Source organism: Callithrix jacchus, chromosome 10, assembly GCF_049354715.1.
Source record: "Callithrix jacchus isolate 240 chromosome 10, calJac240_pri, whole genome shotgun sequence".
NCBI lineage: Eukaryota > Metazoa > Chordata > Mammalia > Primates > Cebidae > Callithrix > Callithrix jacchus.
The window spans coordinates 11,331,571-11,345,408 of NC_133511.1; the positions used below are offsets into that span (position 1 = coordinate 11,331,571).

At 37.5% G+C, this 13,838-nt stretch overlaps 1 protein-coding gene and 2 long non-coding RNA genes across 3 annotated transcripts in view; 2 read left to right on the forward strand and 1 right to left on the reverse strand.

The window, feature by feature from the left end:
• The window catches only part of SIK2 (salt inducible kinase 2), a 119,846-nt gene that overhangs the window by 25,606 nt on the left and 80,402 nt on the right, over nucleotides 1–13,838 (forward strand). The window lies entirely within an intron of this gene.
• The window catches only part of LOC118145696 (uncharacterized), a 41,703-nt gene continuing 31,651 nt past the window's right edge, over nucleotides 3,787–13,838 (reverse strand). Inside the window, exons 4-5 of the long non-coding RNA XR_004730997.3 lie at nucleotides 4,343–4,433; nucleotides 3,787–3,890 (exon numbers count right to left, since the gene is read on the reverse strand). This is a non-coding gene — a long non-coding RNA (uncharacterized LOC118145696). The remainder of the gene's footprint in view (nucleotides 3,891–4,342; nucleotides 4,434–13,838) is intronic.
• LOC144578039 (uncharacterized) lies at nucleotides 8,637–12,341 on the forward strand. Its single transcript, XR_013523050.1, has 2 exons — nucleotides 8,637–8,684; nucleotides 12,152–12,341. It is a non-coding gene; the product is annotated as an uncharacterized LOC144578039 (long non-coding RNA).

The following is a 13,838-nucleotide window of genomic DNA, read 5'->3' on the forward strand; positions in this document are numbered from 1 at the left end:
CCTCCCGAGTGGCTGGGATTACAGGTGCGTGCCACCATGCCCAGCTAATTTTTTTGTATTTTTAGTAGAGACGGGGTTTCACCATCTTGGCCAGGCTGATCTTGAACTCCTGACCTCATGATACACCCACCTCAGCCTCCCAAAGTGCTGGGATTACAGGCATGAGCTACCGCCCCCAGCCTCTTCCAAGTTTTTATTTTTGCAAAAGTTAAACATTTTATGAATATTAGTTTAAGGAGTTAAATAATTGTGCAGAGTTTGTTACAGATGGTATCAGTCCCCATTCTCCTGCCCCTCCTCCCCATTTTCTCCTCTTTAGAGGCAACCACTTTCACATCTTTCTTTCTTTTTTGAGACAGGATCTCACTCTGTCACCCATTCTGGAGTGCAGTGGCGCAGTCACAGCTCACTGCACCCGTGACCTCCTGGGCTCAAGCAATCCTCCTGCCCCAGCCTCCTAAATAGCTGGGACTCCAAGTGTGTACCACCACGCAGGCCAATTTTTAAAATTTTTTTGTAGAGTTGAGGTCTTGCCATATTGTCCAGGCTGGTCTCCAACTCCTGGGCTCAAGCAATCCTCGTACCTTAGCCTCCCAAACTGCTGAGATTACAGGTGTAAGCCACTGCACCAGGCCTCTATTTTAGGCACAATCTCTTTGGATTCTTCCCCATCCCTATATGTAAGAGGCACATTTTAGAGAGTTATATAAAGACCAGCTGTGGGAAACCTTAAGTATTAGGAGTAGGAGAAAGGGTTAGGATCTTTGTTAGAGTGGCCATCTGTGAGCCAGGAAGTGATGATGTGTATAAGGAAATTTTTTAGGAAGATAAATCCACCAGTGGTATGACAGGTGAATTAGAGGAGGAGAAAAGCCATTTAGGAGACTACTTTAATTGTTTAGATGTGAGAGGCTGAATGCTTGGTTTAAGATGTCAGAATCATGAGAAAAGACTTTAAGCAAGAGGCATTACTAATTCTAAAAATAACAACTACTGTTATTTATTAAGCACTCTCTTTTTGTTGGGTACTGTCTAAAGTACTTGATTTATTTTTAAAAAACCTTACAAAAAATTTATAAGGTAGGTACTGAAAGATTCAGTCATTTGTCCGAAGTCACACAGCAAATAAACAACAGAGTATGGATTTGAACTAGGCAATCCCAAAAACTGTACTGTTAGTGATTGTACTTTAGCACCTGTCAAAAATTCCTGCCGAGTATCAAGAAGCAAACACCAAGAGTTAGGATTTAAAGCAAACATGATTGAAGTATATTGTGGTATGGTTGACAGTAATGCCTAAGTCTGTTTTCAGAGTGAAACATGACACATTAGATTTTAAATATGGTTTGATATTATCAATATCAAGACATATTTATCTTGATATTGTCAAGTTAATATCAAGAAAGTTAGTTTGTTACAGACAATTGACAGTTGAAAATATGGAAGCAAATGAAATTCAAAAGAGATTTAAATTCAACAGTAAAAAGACAACCCAATTTAGCAATGGAAAAAAGACTGGAACCAGACAAAAGATATACAAATGGCCAATAAGCGCATTAAAAATCACTCAACATTTTTAGTCATCAGAGAAATACAAATTAAAAACCACAGGGAGACATCATTTCACATCAACTAGACTGATTAAAATTGAAAAAACTGGCAATAATAAATGTTAGACTGTGAAGCAACTAGAACTCTCAGACATTGCTGGTAGGAATGTAAAATGGTACAACCACTTGGGAGAATTGTTTGGCAGTATCTTACAAATTTAAACATGCATATACCCCATCACACAACAATTCTATTCCAGGTATTTACCCAAGAGAAATGAAAACAAGCATCCATAAAACAATTTTGATAAGAATGTTCACAGCACCCTTTTTTCACAATCACCCAAAGTAGGATCAACCCAAATGTCCATCAGTGGGAAAATCATAGTATAGTAATACAATGGAAGATGATTCAGCAGTAAAAAGGAAATGAACTATTTATGCATGCAACAACATGCATAAATCTTACAGACATTGTGCTAAGTAAAAGAAGCTGGACACAAAAGAGTACAGACTACATATGATTCCATTTACATGAAGAAGTTCAGTAACAGGCATCACTAATGGATGGTAATAGAAGGTAGAAAGCTGTTGCCTCCAGGGAGAGGGGAGAATGGACTAGAAAGGGACAAGAGAGAACTACCTTGGGTGATGGAAATGGAAATGTTTTATTTTTGTTTGAATGGTGGTCATACAGAATATGCAATTATCAGATCTCATATAGTTAACCATCTAAGATTTTGCATCTTATTATATATAAATCATACTTCAATAAATCCTTGTCTCTCTCAAAAAAAGGAGATTTTAGTAATAGAAGTATAGATTTGAGGATTACCTGAGTAGAAGTGCTGAATGAAGCTGTAATTTATAGAGATTTTGGAATGAAGAAGGCTAAGAAGTGAGTTGGTTGCGAGTGGGCATTGGAAAAAAAAGAAGTGAGTTGGTTATGCTTTGTAGTAGAAGCAGGTGGAAAAAAGGAATTGGTGAAGTAGAAGAGTGTCTTGAGAAATATGGACAGTTTCATGATTAACCAAAGGAGCGTGAAGTGGATTTGGGGGTATTTGGTCATTAAGAGATTACCAATCACTTCAAAGAAAGTACTTTTCAGTAAACTGGAAGCTACAAGCAAATTTCAAGAGGTTAAACATACATGGGTGGTAAAGGAGACAGATAACATAAAACTACCTTTTGAAGTTTTCAAGGTGGAAAGAAGAAAAGGAAAGAATTGAGGGGTAATAGAGCCTACATAGGATTCAGTATTATGTAATGGTTTTTTGTGGTCTTGGTGTTTGAAGCAGCTAGAAAAGAAAAGAATGTAGGCGGAAAAAGAGATGGTGAAATAAGGTCGCAGAATAGACAAGAGACAGTGGGATTAAGGGCACAGAGCGAATGGTTAGTTTAGAAGGGAGGAATTCCTCCTTCTCTGAAAAGGTGTGCATTGGTGCAGTTATAATGATACTTAGAGATCATGCCAAGGATTTGGCTTACAGAGGCTTTTTGTGGTAAAATAGAAGGAAGATGAGTTTGTTGATACAGGATAGAGATATTTCATTCTGTAGTGTAGCTGATGAGGCATCAGAGAAAGAGCAGTACATTAGACAATGTCATGGGAGAAAGGTTTAGAACAGCTGGCAGTACTCATGTGACTGTCAAGGGATGAATAAAAGGATCAGTAATTAGTAGTGAGGGAGTTTAGAGTCGACTCAGAGTCAACAGTGCTTTTCAATCCAAGGAGAAAAAGTGGACAATATGAGTGAATGGCCCAGGTTGAGGATTCGAATGGTGGAAGATCAGATGCATGAAGAGTTGCTGTGGTCAGAGAGGTCCTTGTTGAAAAGGCTGATTGTGAGATCCAGGTTCAGGAGAGAGATGAGTGAAGCAACAAAAAGGTCTTATGAGCTGAAAGAATAGTAGAGAGACTAAAGAGGTTGAAGTACTTTAAGGGAACAATATTTATATATAAAAAAATTAAAATTCTAGCCTCGAACCAGTGCATAACTCCCAGCAGCGTGCCCCTTTCAGATTCTCTTCTACTCTTGGCACAGTTGCCTTAACCATGCCCTGCTAATTCTGGGAAGGCCTTAGGTCTTTGCACTTTCCTCTTCTACTTCTTCTTGCATAGAGAGAGGTTTCCTGTGCCATCTGGTTTTCCTGCTCCATCTGACTAGGCTTACGCCAAAAGAGCAATTATGGTGGCATGCTGGGAATGCATCTACAGTGCGTGATTCATGCATTGTGAAGCTCTCATGGTTATGCTTTATTTTCGTTTGGTTAATTATATTATACCTCATTCCACAAAGAGTTGAAGTAGTTTCAGAGGAGAATAATACCCCCCAAATTCTAGAACATAAATAAGAAAGAGTTGGATCAGAAAATATATATATAAGCAGAAAACAGTTGTCAGTAGGAAAAAGGAACACAAATATGTAGGCTATAAGGGCCTAAGAACTTCACATTTGGCTCCAAGCTTTCTGACTGTCAAGGTGAATAGAAGTTGCAGGCTTTACAGAATTTTATCTAAGAGTAAGAAAGATACCTCTTCCTTGAAGAAAGCAAAACTTTTCTTAGTAAATTCTGGAATAAAATTTTTCTTTGGCATTTCTAATGAGAGGTACTTAATAAGTCATCTTGTTAAAATAAAAATCTGATCCTATTAAAATTTTTTAGGGACTTCCCTTGCTTTTGGGATAAAGTCCAGGATCCTTAACAAGGTTATCAGAATCATTGCACTCTATACACCCTACCCTTAAAAATAATAGCAATACAAAGATGATCATTTCTTGAACTCTTACCATGTGTCAGGCGATGTGCCGAGTCCTGTACGTAAATTTTATCATTTCGTCCTCTCAGAAACCTTATGAGATGGGTTTTCAATTGAAGAAACTAAGGGACAAAGAGGTTAAATTTGCTCAGGGTCACAGAGCAAGTAAGCGGCATAGTCAAGACTTGAAGGCATATTCTGACTTCATGTACTATCTGATTGTATGCCTTCTCAGAGCTTCTCAAACTTAATGAGTTTCCGTCTGCCGATTTTGCACACTTCTGTTTCTTCTGCCCCGCCCCTCCTCTCCTTAAGCATGTCATTTAGTTTAATTGAATCTTGATGGATATCATTAATTTAATAATATATTAACAGTAAAGAATAGAAGCAGGGAAAGCATTTAACAGTTTTGTTAACTACGGTGAATATAACAGTTCTCTTGATTTAATATGTGGCTTTGGTCCTGTATTCCCTCCTTATCTATAATGGAAGTAGGAAGCATTTGGGCTCCTGTCTTCTGTACTTTTGGAAACTGGCTGGTGAACTGCTTACCAGATCTAATGACCAAATCTAATTATCTCCCACAAAACCCATAGCTAAGCTAATCTCCATATTGATTCTCAAAATAGAACATGTAAATCTCTGATTCAAAATCTGTGCTCATGTTGATTGGGAGCCCTAGAAAGCCCTTTGCTCTCTACCTATTGAAATCCTGCCTGTGTAAAAGTTCGAACTGAAGTTCCATCTCTTCAATCAAGTTTATCTCAATTAATTCTATCCACATAGATTTCCTATTTTCCTGCACAACTCATTTTTATCTACACCCTGCCTTTCACTGTTATTTAAAGTCTGCATGTGTATCTTTTATCTCTTAATAGACTGTAAGCTTCTGTTGAGGACTTTAGCACAATACAAAGCGTTTCACAAATACCTGTTGAATGAATAGTATAATAGTCTGCTTTGGCCTTACAGACTTTACTGAGTGGAGCCAACAAGAGAACACGGCCAGGTTAAGTAGGCTGAGGTACTTCTTTGTTCAGTTTTTGAAAGGAGTTTTCTGTTGGTTTACTCTTCAGGAGATAAACGTGAATGAGGAAATACTAACTGAATCAAGGGAGAAAATTGGCTTCCTCTAGTGTACTGAGCAGTTTTTGAGTGCTTACTGGTAGCTACTACCATACAATTTTATGTTTTCTTCTGACTCCCACACCTCCCTTAACATAATCTTTTCAGAGTATAATGGTAAATAAGAGCATATGCATTTAACCTGAGTAACTTTTGTTCTCCTGGATTCAGATGGCAGTTGGTGCTCGTCTCTGAAGGATAATATTTTCTGTCTGGCAGCATGAAATATGGAACGGCAAATGAATTTGCTTAAGAATCCTTGGGTTATTTAAGAATACGATAAGGCTTTGACTACGGTTTTTCTCTGGAATCATAGGTGTGACTAATGAAAGTTATTCACTATTCCTACGTTCTTTAGAACTGTTTCTCAGATTCATCCATGTGGTCATGTGCAGTAAGTGGCACAAAGATCTTAGGGTGGTCACCTCATCAGACAATTTGGGTACTGTTCAAACAATTAAACCGGCAGTCAGCAGATTCCGGCCTGGTAATTAAATTACCCAGGGCCTTTGTTTGCAGATTTCTGCTCCTTGATATGCTGCGTCTTTCTAGGCTGAGCATATGCCTGGGGTTTATTGATTCATTTCCTGTCTTTCCCTTTCAGTGGTAACATACTAGGATGCCAGCTGTGGTCATTGAAAAGCGCTTTGTTTTAGCCAAAATACCTTGGGACACTGGCTTAGAGAACCTGAGGGACAGTTTTTGTGGCCTTTGGTTAATATCTCAACAACCTGCAGGTAGTAGTACTAGGAAAGTAGTTCATTTGTTTTCTGTTACGAGTTTAAATAAACTTCGAAGGTTTTTCTCACTTTATTTTGCCAGTATGACCCTAAGTTAAGTTTTAATCTTTGTTTCCCCCGCTTATTATTAACCAGGGTCCCACGTCAGTATTGCTTAAATCTACCCTCACTTCTCCAGCATCTTCTGTCATTGCTTTAGTTCAGATGACCATCATTTCTCACTGGAATTACTTCAACACCCAAGTCCTTTTTGCCTCCAGACTTGTCCCTCTTCTCATCCATCCTCCATATTGCTATCAAAAATGATCTTCCTTATAATAATACCAAGATCCTTGTCATTTTTTTTGCTTAAAATATTTCTGTGTCTTCCCATTGCCCTTATTATAAAATCAAAAGTTAGTGTGGAATTGATATAATGATCTGCCCCTATCTTCCAGTCACACCCCAGGCACATACTGTCTGGGTTTTACTGACTGAACATGATCTGCTGTGCAGATTTACAGACAAACTTTGCTTTCACATGTGTGAGGATGGTAGATGTCAGTGTAGAAACATATTAAATTGGTGTGTACTTCAGAAGGCTTATGCAAATGTTGAATGCATGCAGATAAAATTAGACTATCCTTGGCTGTAAAATTTAGGATCTTTCCTTTTGAATTTTTGTTAGATGTATATAATAAAGATATCTTTAAAGAGGTCAGATCTAATTGGATTATTTATAAATCTTTTAATTAACTGGCAGAGAGACTAGTAACTACATGAAAGAGCCAGCATGATTCAGAAAGTTGTTATTGCCCTCCCTCCCACCTTTGTTTAAATTGGGTCAGACATTAAAAGAAAATCAGGAGTAAGCTCTGTGTGATAGTCCTGGTTCCGCCATTGCCTTCTACTATAAACAACCTTGAGTAAGCCACATCATGTTTCTGAACCTCAGTGTGTTCTAAAAATGAAAGGGGTGTCTGAGTTTAGTAAGTGCCATGTGCTTTACTGTGACTAGTGCTGGGGATTTAAAAGAAAGAAAGACAGAAAGAAAAAGGAAGAGAGGGAAGGAGGAGGAGGGAGGGAGGAAAGGAAGAAACAGAGGGAGGGAGGGAGGGAGGGAGGGAAATAAGAGAAGGAGGGGAGGAGGGAAGGACAGAGGAAGGGAAATAGGTAACTTGACCACTGCTCTAGAGGAGTTCACTGTCAACTTTCTAAGTCTAAAAAGTTGTCTGTAAATTAAAGGAAATAAAGTTTTTCAACAGAGATTTGAGGAAGGAATGAATCTGTCAGAGATGATTAAATAAATTGTTTTTAAACTTAATATGTTTGGAAATACAAACATAGGAAGCCTTAATAAAATAGACAAGTTTCTGAAACACAGTCCAGTTTTTCTGTTAACCTCCATTTTAAATTTCAGCTATCTCCTGCTGGTTATTGGCAGCCTGCCGTTAGTTATGGTTCAAAGCTGACATTCTGTACTGTGATCAGTGAGCTGCTCCCATGTCTGGCAGCTGCAGTTGTAGCTAGGCTACAGTGAAGGGAGAGAGTGAAGCATCAGCTATTCTGATCTTGGCCATAACCATACCCAACTGAATTCTATTAATGTGAGGATTTTGGCAGTCTGTGTTTGATTTGTTCCCTAGTTTTCTGTTTCTTTCAGGATGAATTTCTATTAAGTGAATCATTGAATTAAGGAATTTCAGTTAGATTAATTCAGAAAAAGCTAATTCCTCGTTTGTGAAAGGCGATAACCAGAGGTAGATTTTATCTGCTAATTTCGGTGGTAAAAGGGATACATTTCCTACTTAAAATAAAATGGGAAAAACCGTAGTCCACATAGGGGAGGATCTTTCCTTCCCCCTTTGGTGAATGTCTTTCTGCTTTCAGAAAGAGGTCTCCAAGTGAGATAGCTGAAGACCTTATGTTTCTGTTATATTTATTTCCTTGTATTTCTGAAAATACCTTTGTTTTATCCTCATATGTGAATTATCTAATTATTGTTACTGCTCCATTACTCACTGTTGCAAAATTGTTTATTTCTATGAGAGCAATACATTATTTATTGATGGCCTGTTATGTGTCAGACACGGTTCTAGGTGCTAAGAAATCATCAATTAACAGTCTTTGCCTTATTTGAGCTTATACTTTAGTGAGAGTGTTTTAAGTTATGGGATTAAAAGAAAATGTGTTATGTCAGTGTTTCAGAGCCAAATAAGGAAGGTAAAGGGAACAGGAAGGACAGGATAGGATAAAGATTTGTTCTTTTATCAAAGATGATCAGGGAAAGCCTCTTGTATACATACTTGAACAAAAACCTGAAGAAAGGATATGTAAATAAATATTTTGTGATCTTACATGTCTTAAGATCTTGTATCTCTATCGTAATACATAATAATTTATCTGATAATAAAATTTTAAGTTGAAAATAATTTTCTTTTAGAATAATGAAAAATTTGTTCCATTGTCTTGTAATTTCCAGGGTTGCTTTTGAAAAACTTAAAGTGATTCAGTTCCTGATCCTTTGTTGTGAGTTATTGTTTTCTGTCTATAAGCTTATATGATCTTCTTTTTGTCCTCAGTGTTCTGTAATTTTCCAATGGTATGCCTTGGTGTAGGGTCTAGTTCAGTTTGTGGTGCTGGACTGTAGGTGGGTCCCTTCAATTTGTCATGTTCTTTATTTCTGGGAACTTGCATTGAGTTACTTAGTAGGTGATTTTTTTCCTTACTTCTCTCTGTCTTCTCTCTCAGGAATGCCTTTTATCCAGATATTGGCCTTTCTGAACTAGCCTTCTCATTTTCTTTTTTTACTTTACTTTTGTTATTTTCCTATTTACCATGTTTCTTTGTCTTGTTGTTCTGCTTCCTGGAGGATTTCATAAACTTTGTCTTTCAACCTTCGTTTTGCTATCACATTTTAATATCTATGACTTTATTTTGTTCCCTAGTTATTTCTTTTAAAATAACACTTTTATCTTTTTTTTCAACTGTTTAAGCATTTTACTTTTTTATTTTATTTTATTTTATTTGGTCTAAAATATATTGCCTAAAGGCTTTAAGTTCCAGGGTCCATGTGCAGGATGTACAGATTTGTTCCATAGGTAAACATGTGCCATGAAATAACACCCTTATCTTATGTGATCCTTTTATAATATCTTTCTCTTTTTTTTTGAGAAGGAGTCTCCCTTCGTCATCCAGGCTGGAGTGCAGTGGCGCAATCTCGGCTCACTGCAACCTCTGCCTCCTGGGTTCTAGTGATTCTCCTGCCTCAGCCTCCCCAGTAGCTAGGTTTACAAGTGTGTACCCCCAAACCCAGCTAATTTTTTGGTACTTTCAGTAAAGACAGGGTTTTACTATGTTGGCCAGGCTGGTCTCGAACTCCTAACCTCAAGCAATCTACTCACCTCAGCCTCCCAAAGTACTGGTATTACAGGCATGAGCCACTGCACCCAGCCTATAATACCTCTCTTAAACATCTCTCAAAGCAACAATAATTTTGTTGTATTTTCATTTCTTTGTGTAGTCTTTTCATTTCATTTGTATTTCATTTCTTTGTATAGTCTTTCTTTCTTCTCTATGTTGATTTGTTTTTTCCTGTTGGTGTGTTTGTTTTCATGTGTATATTTTGTGTTAGAGTTTATTTAGGTGATTACTGCATATATTTGTTCATCAATTCCTATTTAAGAGCAGGGAACCAAGAAGGTAACTGGAAACTGAGCCAGTGGAAGGGATTTTTCACTGCTAGGGTAATCTGATTGTGTTCTTATATTGGGTATTTCCAATGTTTGTGTCTTTACACTTGAGTTGATGGATTACCAGGAGAAGATTCTTTGTCTTCTGCCCATAAGGTAAAAGCCTGGTTGCTGTAGTTTTGGCCTTATGGATGAAGAATGCTAAGGCATGTCAGTATCTGGTGTGCATGTTTACTTAATCTTTCTGTTTTCAATATGGCATCCCTCTCCTCAACTGCAACTAGGGTTTTTAGGTCTGGAGACCCTTCATTTTAGTCTCTCCTCAAAAGGACAAGCCTCTAGATTTCTACTGGGGTAGAAGTCAGGGCACTCACCCAGTGTAGAAAATGAAGAGAGGAGATCTGGGGATTCAGTTACTTCTTAGACCATCTTCACCAGATGACCCTTATTTTAGCTTCATTTTACACCAACTTCCAGTTTCTTGTGCTATCAGTTCCTGAATCTTTGGGGTGTTCTACTATGTAAATACTATTGATTCAAAGCATTTTCTGTTGCTGAGACTTCAAGTTTCTCAAGTCAGCTGAGTTGATATTTCAATAGTAAGGTTTTTTTGTTTGTTTGTTTCCAAGTTCTTTAGTTGGTTCTTTTTTCTGTTTCCTATTCTATGTTGTAAAATATGTGTGATATAGTCTCTATCTCTGGGAAGATATTAAACATATTTATTTATCTCTAGATGTTCCTTTTTTCTTATAATATTTTTTCTTTAAATACTTGAACATAGCTGTAATAACTACTTTAACATCATCTGATACTTCCATAATCTCTATAATTTCTAGGTCTGTTTCTGTTGTCTTTCTCATGGTTATAGGTAACATTTTCCTGCTTCTTGCTATGTTTAATTTGTTTTGCTGGTTGTTGTTTTTTTGGATGAGCTAGCATTATGAGCTTTACATTGCCAAGTCTCTGGATTTTGTTATCTTCTTGAAACAGTGTTTGGTGGGCAGTTAAGTTACTTATAGTTTGGTTTGATTTCTTCAAGTTTTGTTAGTGTTGGGGTTGGAAAAGCCCTGTGCTGGTTATGATCCTTCTGAGGTCTCTATTGAATGCCTTGAATGATCGGTAAACAGTCTCCACTTTGGCTGGTAGAAATTTAAATGGTCCTCAGACCTATATGAGCTCTGGAACCATTCGGCCACAACACCTTGTCATTCTTTGCCCAACCTTATAGAACTTCATCCTAGACACATATTTCTTAGTATCTAGCAAAGACTTAATGGCACCTCTATGCAGATTTCTGAGCCTTTATTTATTTATTTTTTCTGCATAGTCTGTCTTCTCCAGAAATTTGCCCCACATCTTCTGGAAACCTTAGACTTCTGGAATTTCTGTCTCCTTTACACGGCAAAGTAACCATGGTATGCTTGGGATCCCTGTACCTGCTCAGAAATCCAGAATGTGCTTTCAGGCAGAAAGCCAGGTGATCATAAACCTCACCTGATTTTGTTTTTGCCGTTTTCCTGGTTGTTTTAAAAGAAGGTTAAATCTGATTCTTGTTACTACGCCATGGCTAGAAGCGTAAATCAAACATGCTTATTTTAAAATCCTATTCCAATTATATGTTAACCCTGTTTGTTTGGATGTGTACCTCATTTGCTGAACTTGTTTTCTGCCTTACGTGAGATTTACACTCCTCAAGAGTCTGCTTATTCTTTGATTGTATGTGCATCTTTCTTGCTGAAATTCCTTGTTATACTCTTTCCTGCTTCTGTTTAGGCAGCCTGCTGGGGAAGGGGACTAAAACCCGCCATGGGAGTTTTCACTTGGGATTTTTCAGTGAAAGTAGAGGAGGGAGTAGAAAGTATTTCTGGGCTAGATATCCCATAGACTGATCTACTAGGAATGAATGCTTCCTTTTTTACCCCAACCATCTAGGACACTGCCCTGTCTCTAAGATTTAAGACTCTCTTTAGGGGTTGTATACCCTCTGTTACGGCCTAAGGTGTATGGTACAGGATGTGAACATGGACCGATCTGACTTAACTACACCCCCTGTGGTATTCCAACTAATAAGACTGTTGACTGTCCTTTAGCCCTTTCCTCTTCCAATATTCCACCATTGGGCATGGAACACTTTGGACATAAAACTACTATTGCTGTATTTTGTGTCTGTATATCTCAGCTTGTGATTTTCCTCTTTAGTTTGATTTAGTCTGTTGTAAATCACAAAATATTCCCAGTTGCTAGTCCATCAGTTCCTTTTGTTCTTGTGTGACCATTAGTTAATTAATTTTCTTTCATTTCCAGGAATTGATGTAGAAGAGAAAACTAGCTGGTTCCTGGTCTGCTGTCTTGAAACAGGCAGAATAATCGCTTTTGCCCTGCCTATGCACAACCATTTAAAATAGATTTGCTTTTCATTAAATATTGGGGGTTCTTAAAATGTAAATATCCAGCTTTGCTGTTGGAAAACTAAACATTAAATAGTATAACATTTTCTCTTTGTTACTGTATCTCATTGTGAACCATTTATTTGGCCCTTCATTCAAGAAATAATTACTGGGTTTCTGTCTTGGTATTTGAGGAGGAGGGTACTATCTAAGGGAGAATTAAAAACACTTAGAACTGTGCTATACTGTGCTATGTTATAAGTGCTACTGGAAACTGAGAAAAGTTCTTTAGCAAGTCAGAAGAAATAGGCTGTTATTAACCAGCAAAGATACTATTTGTTGGCAAAGAGTTACAAACTCGGTGACAATATAGCATCTGGTGAAGGCCGCAGTGAACCACTGGTGAAATGTTCTTGCTTCTTTTTAGTCTTCATTCTCTTTAAATTCACTGCAGCAACTTGACTCTTAGCAACCTCTCTCTTTTTTTCTTGGAAATTGCCTTTTGTAACTGTTTTCTTTTCCCACCTTTGAGACCATTGTCTGTCTGATTTTCCTGTCCCCCTCGAGAAGGAGTTCTATGCATTCCCTCACTGAGCTCTGTATTCCCAAGCTTCAGGCCTCTAGGGAGATGAACCTCAAATCCTTAACTGAGCCTTTACATTTCCCTAAATTCCAGGTCCTTACTTTTCTGACTTGTTGAAAAGAAAATTACAAACTGAACACATTACCTTCTTCTCCTCTACATTAGCCCTTCCTTTGTTTAAAATTTTGTTCGCAGTTTGACCATTCATTCTTCTTCTACCCCTAAATTGCCTTGGACTCATTCTTTTTTATATTTAATTAGTTGCTTAGCCTTACAAATTTTTCTTTGAAATATCTTTTTGTTTTCTGCTTTTGTTTATTTTATATTTTCTGCTTTTGTTTCTATTTTCTGCTTTTGTTTACTCTATATTTTCATTGCTTTAACCCTAATTTAGTCCCTCATTAATTCATTTCCAGCTCATGATTAGGACCCCAAGTAGTCTCTGGCTTCTATATTTCCCTTATCATTCTTTGCTGTGCACAGATTTTTTACTTCATTTCTTTAAAATCTTCTGCAAAATGCAGAACCTTGCCTACCAACTTCTTTGGCACTTAAGATTTGTTACAGTGTAGACCTAGACTTTTTATTCCATTTTCATTTCCTGTTCCCTATATGTACTGCATGAGTGACAGTGGGCTTTCGAATCAGAATGTGATTTTTGTCCCATCTCAGCCATTATTTAACTGTGTGAATAGGTAACTTTGGAAGAGTTGCTTAACTCTCCTGAGTCTCAGATTCACATTCGTAAAATAGCTAATGTATGGAATGAACAAGGTAAAGTAAAATTTCTGGTACCACAGTACCAGACGTAGTAAATGTTAATCTCTTCTTTTCCTTTACTAGGTCAGTGTGGTTGTCCCCTGTTCTTAAAATGCTCCATGTTTTCCTATATTTTTGCCATCACCCTTCTGAATGGTTTGTCACTCCCAGAACTTCTGACACCAAATGCAGGGTGTAGAGGGGTTCACTCCACACCATCCAATTTTCCGGTACCAACTGAGTATCCTAGGATTCAATTCAA